The sequence below is a fragment of the Anomaloglossus baeobatrachus genome, unplaced genomic scaffold (genome assembly GCF_048569485.1).
Source record: "Anomaloglossus baeobatrachus isolate aAnoBae1 unplaced genomic scaffold, aAnoBae1.hap1 Scaffold_123, whole genome shotgun sequence".
NCBI classification, from domain to species: Eukaryota; Metazoa; Chordata; class Amphibia; order Anura; family Aromobatidae; genus Anomaloglossus; species Anomaloglossus baeobatrachus.
This window is the reverse complement of record NW_027441893.1, coordinates 311,180-320,732: the sequence shown is the minus strand read 5'-3', so window position 1 is coordinate 320,732 and position 9,553 is coordinate 311,180.

Here is a 9,553-nt window from a genome sequence, read left to right as displayed (position 1 = left end):
GTATGCGCGAAATGCCTTAAAAATGGCTTTAAAATGGATTTGGAGCATGGAGACGATTATCTCGGGATTGCAAGATAACCAAACAAAACTTTTAGTGGATTTCTACTTATTTTATTAAATATCATCTCCACCAAACAGGACAAGCTTGCATCTGTTATAGTTTTGGAGAAAAATGTGTTCATTTCATGTATGCGCAAAATGCCTTTGAAATGGCTTTAAAATGGATTTGGAGCATGGAGACGATTATCTTAGGATGGCAATATAAACAAACGAAACTTTTAGTAGATTTCTACTTATTTTATTAAATATTATCTCCACCAAACAGGACAAGCTTGCATCTGTTATAGTTTTGGAGAAAAATGTGTTCATTTCATGTATGCGCGAAATGCCTTAAAAATGGCTTTAAAATGGATTTGGAGCATGGAGACGATTATCTCGGGATTGCAATATAACCAAACAAAACTTTTAGTGGATTTCTACTTATTTTATTAAATATCATCTCCACCAAACAGGACAAGCTTGCATCTGTTATAGTTTTGGAGAAAAATGTGTTCATTTCATGTATGCGCGAAATGCCTTAAAAATGGCTTTAAAATGGATTTGGAGCATGGAGACGATTATCTCGGGATTGCAAGATAACCAAACAAAACTTTTAGTGGATTTCTATTTATTTTATTAAATATCATCTCCACCAAACAGGACAAGCTTGCATCTGTTATAGTTTTGGAGAAAAATGTGTTCATTTCATGTATGCGCGAAATGCCTTAAAAATGGCTTTAAAATGGATTTGGAGCATGGAGACGATTATCTCGGGATTGCAAGATAACCAAACAAAACTTTTAGTGGATTTCTACTTATTTTATTAAATATCATCTCCACCAAACAGGACAAGCTTGCATCTGTTATAGTTTTGGAGAAAAATGTGTTCATTTCATGTATGCGCGAAATGCCTTAAAAATGGCTTTAAAATGGATTTGGAGCATGGAGACGATTATCTCGGGATTGCAAGATAACCAAACAAAACTTTTAGTGGATTTCTACTTATTTTATTAAATATCATCTCCACCAAACAGGACAAGCTTGCATCTGTTATAGTTTTGGAGAAAAATGTGTTCATTTCATGTATGCGCGAAATGCCTTAAAAATGGCTTTAAAATGGATTTGGAGCATGGAGACGATTATCTCGGGATTGCAAGATAACCAAACAAAACTTTTAGTGGATTTCTACTTATTTTATTAAATATCATCTCCACCAAACAGGACAAGCTTGCATCTGTTATAGTTTTGGAGAAAAATGTGTTCATTTCATGTATGCGCGAAATGCCTTAAAAATGGCTTTAAAATGGATTTGGAGCATGGAGACGATTATCTCGGGATTGCAAGATAACCAAACAAAACTTTTAGTGGATTTCTACTTATTTTATTAAATATCATCTCCACCAAACAGGACAAGCTTGCATCTGTTATAGTTTTGGAGAAAAATGTGTTCATTTCATGTATGCGCGAAATGCCTTAAAAATGGCTTTAAAATGGATTTGGAGCATGGAGACGATTATCTCGAGATTGCAAGATAACCAAACAAAACTTTTAGTGGATTTCTACTTATTTTATTAAATATCATCTCCACCAAACAAGACAAGCTTGCATCTGTTATAGTTTTGGAGAAAAATGTGTTCATTTCATGTATGCGCGAAATGCCTTAAAAATGGCTTTAAAATGGATTTGGAGCATGGAGACGATTATCTCGGGATTGCAAGATAACCAAACAAAACTTTTAGTGGATTTCTACTTATTTTATTAAATATCATCTCCACCAAACAAGACAAGCTTGCATCTGTTATAGTTTTGGAGAAAAATGTGTTCATTTCATGTATGCGCGAAATGCCTTAAAAATGGCTTTAAAATGGATTTGGAGCATGGAGACGATTATCTCGGGATTGCAAGATAACCAAACAAAACTTTTAGTGGATTTCTACTTATTTTATTAAATATCATCTCCACCAAACAGGACAAGCTTGCATCTGTTATAGTTTTGGAGAAAAATGTGTTCATTTCATGTATGCGCGAAATGCCTTAAAAATGGCTTTAAAATGGATTTGGAGCATGGAGACGATTATCTCGGGATTGCAAGATAACCAAACAAAACTTTTAGTGGATTTCTATTTATTTTATTAAATATCATCTCCACCAAACAGGACAAGCTTGCATCTGTTATAGTTTTGGAGAAAAATGTGTTCATTTCATGTATGCGCGAAATGCCTTAAAAATGGCTTTAAAATGGATTTGGAGCATGGAGACGATTATCTCGGGATTGCAAGATAACCAAACAAAACTTTTAGTGGATTTCTACTTATTTTATTAAATATCATCTCCACCAAACAGGACAAGCTTGCATCTGTTATAGTTTTGGAGAAAAATGTGTTCATTTCATGTATGCGCGAAATGCCTTAAAAATGGCTTTAAAATGGATTTGGAGCATGGAGACGATTATCTCGGGATTGCAAGATAACCAAACAAAACTTTTAGTGGATTTCTACTTATTTTATTAAATATCATCTCCACCAAACAGGACAAGCTTGCATCTGTTATAGTTTTGGAGAAAAATGTGTTCATTTCATGTATGCGCGAAATGCCTTAAAAATGGCTTTAAAATGGATTTGGAGCATGGAGACGATTATCTCGGGATTGCAAGATAACCAAACAAAACTTTTAGTGGATTTCTACTTATTTTATTAAATATCATCTCCACCAAACAGGACAAGCTTGCATCTGTTATAGTTTTGGAGAAAAATGTGTTCATTTCATGTATGCGCGAAATGCCTTAAAAATGGCTTTAAAATGGATTTGGAGCATGGAGACGATTATCTCGGGATTGCAAGATAACCAAACAAAACTTTTAGTGGATTTCTACTTATTTTATTAAATATCATCTCCACCAAACAGGACAAGCTTGCATCTGTTATAGTTTTGGAGAAAAATGTGTTCATTTCATGTATGCGCGAAATGCCTTAAAAATGGCTTTAAAATGGATTTGGAGCATGGAGACGATTATCTCGGGATTGCAAGATAACCAAACAAAAATTTTAGTGGATTTCTACTTATTTTATTAAATATCATCTCCACCAAACAGGACAAGCTTGCATCTGTTATAGTTTTGGAAAAAAATGTGTTCATTTCATGTATGCGCGAAATGCCTTAAAAATGGCTTTAAAATGGATTTGGAGCATGGAGACGATTATCTCGGGATTGCAAGATAACCAAACAAAACTTTTAGTAGATTTCTACTTATTTTATTAAATATCATCTCCACCAAACAAGACAAGCTTGCATCTGTTATAGTTTTGGAGAAAAATGTGTTCATTTCATGTATGCGCGAAATGCCTTAAAAATGGCTTTAAAATGGATTTGGAGCATGGAGACGATTATCTCGGGATTGCAAGATAACCAAACAAAACTTTTAGTGGATTTCTACTTATTTTATTAAATATCATCTCCACCAAACAGGACAAGCTTGCATCTGTTATAGTTTTGGAGAAAAATGTGTTCATTTCATGTATGCGCGAAATGCCTTAAAAATGGCTTTAAAATGGATTTGGAGCATGGAGACGATTATCTCGGGATTGCAAGATAACCAAACAAAAATTTTAGTAATTTCTACTTATTTTATTAAATATCATCTCCACCAAACAGGACAAGCTTGCATCTGTTTTCGTTTTGGAGAAAAATGTGTTCATATGCGTGAAATGCCTTAAAAATGGCTTTAAAATGGATTTGGAGCATGGAGACGATTATCTCGGGATTGCAAGATAACAAAACAAAACTTTTAGTGGATTTCTACTTATTTTATTAAATATCATCTCCACCAAACAGGACAAGCTTGCATCTGTTATAGTTTTGGAGAAAAATGTGTTCATTTCATGTATGCGCGAAATGCCTTAAAAATGGCTTTAAAATGGATTTGGAGCATGGAGACGATTATCTCGGGATTGCAATATAACCAAACAAAACTTTTAGTGGATTTCTACTTATTTTATTAAATATCATCTCCACCAAACAGGACAAGCTTGCATCTGTTATAGTTTTGGAGAAAAATGTGTTCATTTCATGTATGCGCGAAATGCCTTAAAAATGGCTTTAAAATGGATTTGGAGCATGGAGACGATTATCTCGGGATTGCAAGATAACCAAACAAAAATTTTAGTAGATTTCTACTTATTTTATTAAATATCATCTCCACCAAACAGGACAAGCTTGCATCTGTTTTCGTTTTGGAGAAAAATGTGTTCATTTCATGTATGCGCGAAATGCCTTAAAAATGGCTTTAAAATGGATTTGGAGCATGGAGACGATTATCTCGGGATTGCAAGATAACCAAACAAAACTTTTAGTGGATTTCTACTTATTTTATTAAATATCATCTCCACCAAACAGGACAAGCTTGCATCTGTTATAGTTTTGGAGAAAAATGTGTTCATTTCATGTATGCGCAAAATGCCTTTGAAATGGCTTTAAAATGGATTTGGAGCATGGAGACGATTATCTTAGGATGGCAATATAAACAAACGAAACTTTTAGTAGATTTCTACTTATTTTATTAAATATTATCTCCACCAAACAGGACAAGCTTGCATCTGTTATAGTTTTGGAGAAAAATGTGTTCATTTCATGTATGCGCGAAATGCCTTAAAAATGGCTTTAAAATGGATTTGGAGCATGGAGACGATTATCTCGGGATTGCAAGATAACCAAACAAAACTTTTAGTGGATTTCTACTTATTTTATTAAATATCATCTCCACCAAACAGGACAAGCTTGCATCTGTTATAGTTTTGGAGAAAAATGTGTTCATTTCATGTATGCGCGAAATGCCTTAAAAATGGCTTTAAAATGGATTTGGAGCATGGAGACGATTATCTCGGGATTGCAAGATAACCAAACAAAACTTTTAGTGGATTTCTACTTATTTTATTAAATATCATCTCCACCAAACAGGACAACCTTGCATCTGTTATAGTTTTGGAGAAAAATGTGTTCATTTCATGTATGCGCGAAATGCCTTAAAAATGGCTTTAAAATGGATTTGGAGCATGGAGACGATTATCTCGGGATTGCAAGATAACCAAACAAAACTTTTAGTGGATTTCTACTTATTTTATTAAATATCATCTCCACCAAACAGGACAAGCTTGCATCTGTTATAGTTTTGGAGAAAAATGTGTTCATTTCATGTATGCGCGAAATGCCTTAAAAATGGCTTTAAAATGGATTTGGAGCATGGAGACGATTATCTCGGGATTGCAAGATAACCAAACAAAAATTTTAGTGGATTTCTACTTATTTTATTAAATATCATCTCCACCAAACAGGACAAGCTTGCATCTGTTATATTTTTGGAGAAAAATGTGTTCATTTCATGTATGCGCGAAATGCCTTAAAAATGGCTTTAAAATGGATTTGGAGCATGGAGACGATTATCTCGGGATTGCAATATAACCAAACAAAACTTTTAGTGGATTTCTACTTATTTTATTAAATATCATCTCCACCAAACAGGACAAGCTTGCATCTGTTATAGTTTTGGAGAAAAATGTGTTCATTTCATGTATGCGCGAAATGCCTTAAAAATGGCTTTAAAATGGATTTGGAGCATGGAGACGATTATCTCGGGATTGCAATATAACCAAACAAAACTTTTAGTGGATTTCTACTTATTTTATTAAATATCATCTCCACCAAACAGGACAAGCTTGCATCTGTTATAGTTTTGGAGAAAAATGTGTTCATTTCATGTATGCGCGAAATGCCTTAAAAATGGCTTTAAAATGGATTTGGAGCATGGAGACGATTATCTCGGGATTGCAAGATAACCAAACAAAAATTTTAGTAGATTTCTACTTATTTTATTAAATATCATCTCCACCAAACAGGACAAGCTTGCATCTGTTTTCGTTTTGGAGAAAAATGTGTTCATTTCATGTATGCGCGAAATGCCTTAAAAATGGCTTTAAAATGGATTTGGAGCATGGAGACGATTATCTCGGGATTGCAAGATAACCAAACAAAACTTTTAGTGGATTTCTACTTATTTTATTAAATATCATCTCCACCAAACAGGACAAGCTTGCATCTGTTATAGTTTTGGAGAAAAATGTGTTCATTTCATGTATGCGCAAAATGCCTTTGAAATGGCTTTAAAATGGATTTGGAGCATGGAGACGATTATCTTAGGATGGCAATATAAACAAACGAAACTTTTAGTAGATTTCTACTTATTTTATTAAATATTATCTCCACCAAACAGGACAAGCTTGCATCTGTTATAGTTTTGGAGAAAAATGTGTTCATTTCATGTATGCGCGAAATGCCTTAAAAATGGCTTTAAAATGGATTTGGAGCATGGAGACGATTATCTCGGGATTGCAATATAACCAAACAAAACTTTTAGTGGATTTCTACTTATTTTATTAAATATCATCTCCACCAAACAGGACAAGCTTGCATCTGTTATAGTTTTGGAGAAAAATGTGTTCATTTCATGTATGCGCGAAATGCCTTAAAAATGGCTTTAAAATGGATTTGGAGCATGGAGACGATTATCTCGGGATTGCAAGATAACCAAACAAAACTTTTAGTGGATTTCTATTTATTTTATTAAATATCATCTCCACCAAACAGGACAAGCTTGCATCTGTTATAGTTTTGGAGAAAAATGTGTTCATTTCATGTATGCGCGAAATGCCTTAAAAATGGCTTTAAAATGGATTTGGAGCATGGAGACGATTATCTCGGGATTGCAAGATAACCAAACAAAACTTTTAGTGGATTTCTACTTATTTTATTAAATATCATCTCCACCAAACAGGACAAGCTTGCATCTGTTATAGTTTTGGAGAAAAATGTGTTCATTTCATGTATGCGCGAAATGCCTTAAAAATGGCTTTAAAATGGATTTGGAGCATGGAGACGATTATCTCGGGATTGCAAGATAACCAAACAAAACTTTTAGTGGATTTCTACTTATTTTATTAAATATCATCTCCACCAAACAGGACAAGCTTGCATCTGTTATAGTTTTGGAGAAAAATGTGTTCATTTCATGTATGCGCGAAATGCCTTAAAAATGGCTTTAAAATGGATTTGGAGCATGGAGACGATTATCTCGGGATTGCAAGATAACCAAACAAAACTTTTAGTGGATTTCTACTTATTTTATTAAATATCATCTCCACCAAACAGGACAAGCTTGCATCTGTTATAGTTTTGGAGAAAAATGTGTTCATTTCATGTATGCGCGAAATGCCTTAAAAATGGCTTTAAAATGGATTTGGAGCATGGAGACGATTATCTCGGGATTGCAAGATAACCAAACAAAACTTTTAGTGGATTTCTACTTATTTTATTAAATATCATCTCCACCAAACAGGACAAGCTTGCATCTGTTATAGTTTTGGAGAAAAATGTGTTCATTTCATGTATGCGCGAAATGCCTTAAAAATGGCTTTAAAATGGATTTGGAGCATGGAGACGATTATCTCGAGATTGCAAGATAACCAAACAAAACTTTTAGTGGATTTCTACTTATTTTATTAAATATCATCTCCACCAAACAAGACAAGCTTGCATCTGTTATAGTTTTGGAGAAAAATGTGTTCATTTCATGTATGCGCGAAATGCCTTAAAAATGGCTTTAAAATGGATTTGGAGCATGGAGACGATTATCTCGGGATTGCAAGATAACCAAACAAAACTTTTAGTGGATTTCTACTTATTTTATTAAATATCATCTCCACCAAACAAGACAAGCTTGCATCTGTTATAGTTTTGGAGAAAAATGTGTTCATTTCATGTATGCGCGAAATGCCTTAAAAATGGCTTTAAAATGGATTTGGAGCATGGAGACGATTATCTCGGGATTGCAAGATAACCAAACAAAACTTTTAGTGGATTTCTACTAATTTTATTAAATATCATCTCCACCAAACAGGACAAGCTTGCATCTGTTATAGTTTTGGAGAAAAATGTGTTCATTTCATGTATGCGCGAAATGCCTTAAAAATGGCTTTAAAATGGATTTGGAGCATGGAGACGATTATCTCGGGATTGCAAGATAACCAAACAAAACTTTTAGTGGATTTCTATTTATTTTATTAAATATCATCTCCACCAAACAGGAAAAGCTTGCATCTGTTATAGTTTTGGAGAAAAATGTGTTCATTTCATGTATGCGCGAAATGCCTTAAAAATGGCTTTAAAATGGATTTGGAGCATGGAGACGATTATCTCGGGATTGCAAGATAACCAAACAAAACTTTTAGTGGATTTCTACTTATTTTATTAAATATCATCTCCACCAAACAGGACAAGCTTGCATCTGTTATAGTTTTGGAGAAAAATGTGTTCATTTCATGTATGCGCGAAATGCCTTAAAAATGGCTTTAAAATGGATTTGGAGCATGGAGACGATTATCTCGGGATTGCAAGATAACCAAACAAAACTTTTAGTGGATTTCTACTTATTTTATTAAATATCATCTCCACCAAACAGGACAAGCTTGCATCTGTTATAGTTTTGGAGAAAAATGTGTTCATTTCATGTATGCGCGAAATGCCTTAAAAATAGCTTTAAAATGGATTTGGAGCATGGAGACGATTATCTCGGGATTGCAAGATAACCAAACAAAACTTTTAGTGGATTTCTACTTATTTTATTAAATATCATCTCCACCAAACAGGACAAGCTTGCATCTGTTATAGTTTTGGAGAAAAATGTGTTCATTTCATGTATGCGCGAAATGCCTTAAAAATGGCTTTAAAATGGATTTGGAGCATGGAGACGATTATCTCGGGATTGCAAGATAACCAAACAAAACTTTTAGTGGATTTCTACTTATTTTATTAAATATCATCTCCACCAAACAGGACAAGCTTGCATCTGTTATAGTTTTGGAGAAAAATGTGTTCATTTCATGTATGCGCGAAATGCCTTAAAAATGGCTTTAAAATGGATTTGGAGCATGGAGACGATTATCTCGGGATTGCAAGATAACCAAACAAAAATTTTAGTGGATTTCTACTTATTTTATTAAATATCATCTCCACCAAACAGGACAAGCTTGCATCTGTTATAGTTTTGGAAAAAAATGTGTTCATTTCATGTATGCGCGAAATGCCTTAAAAATGGCTTTAAAATGGATTTGGAGCATGGAGACGATTATCTCGGGATTGCAAGATAACCAAACAAAACTTTTAGTAGATTTCTACTTATTTTATTAAATATCATCTCCACCAAACAAGACAAGCTTGCATCTGTTATAGTTTTGGAGAAAAATGTGTTCATTTCATGTATGCGCGAAATGCCTTAAAAATGGCTTTAAAATGGATTTGGAGCATGGAGACGATTATCTCGGGATTGCAAGATAACCAAACAAAACTTTTAGTGGATTTCTACTTATTTTATTAAATATCATCTCCACCAAACAGGGACAAGCTTGCATCTGTTATAGTTTTGGAGAAAAATGTGTTCATTTCATGTATGCGCGAAATGCCTTAAAAA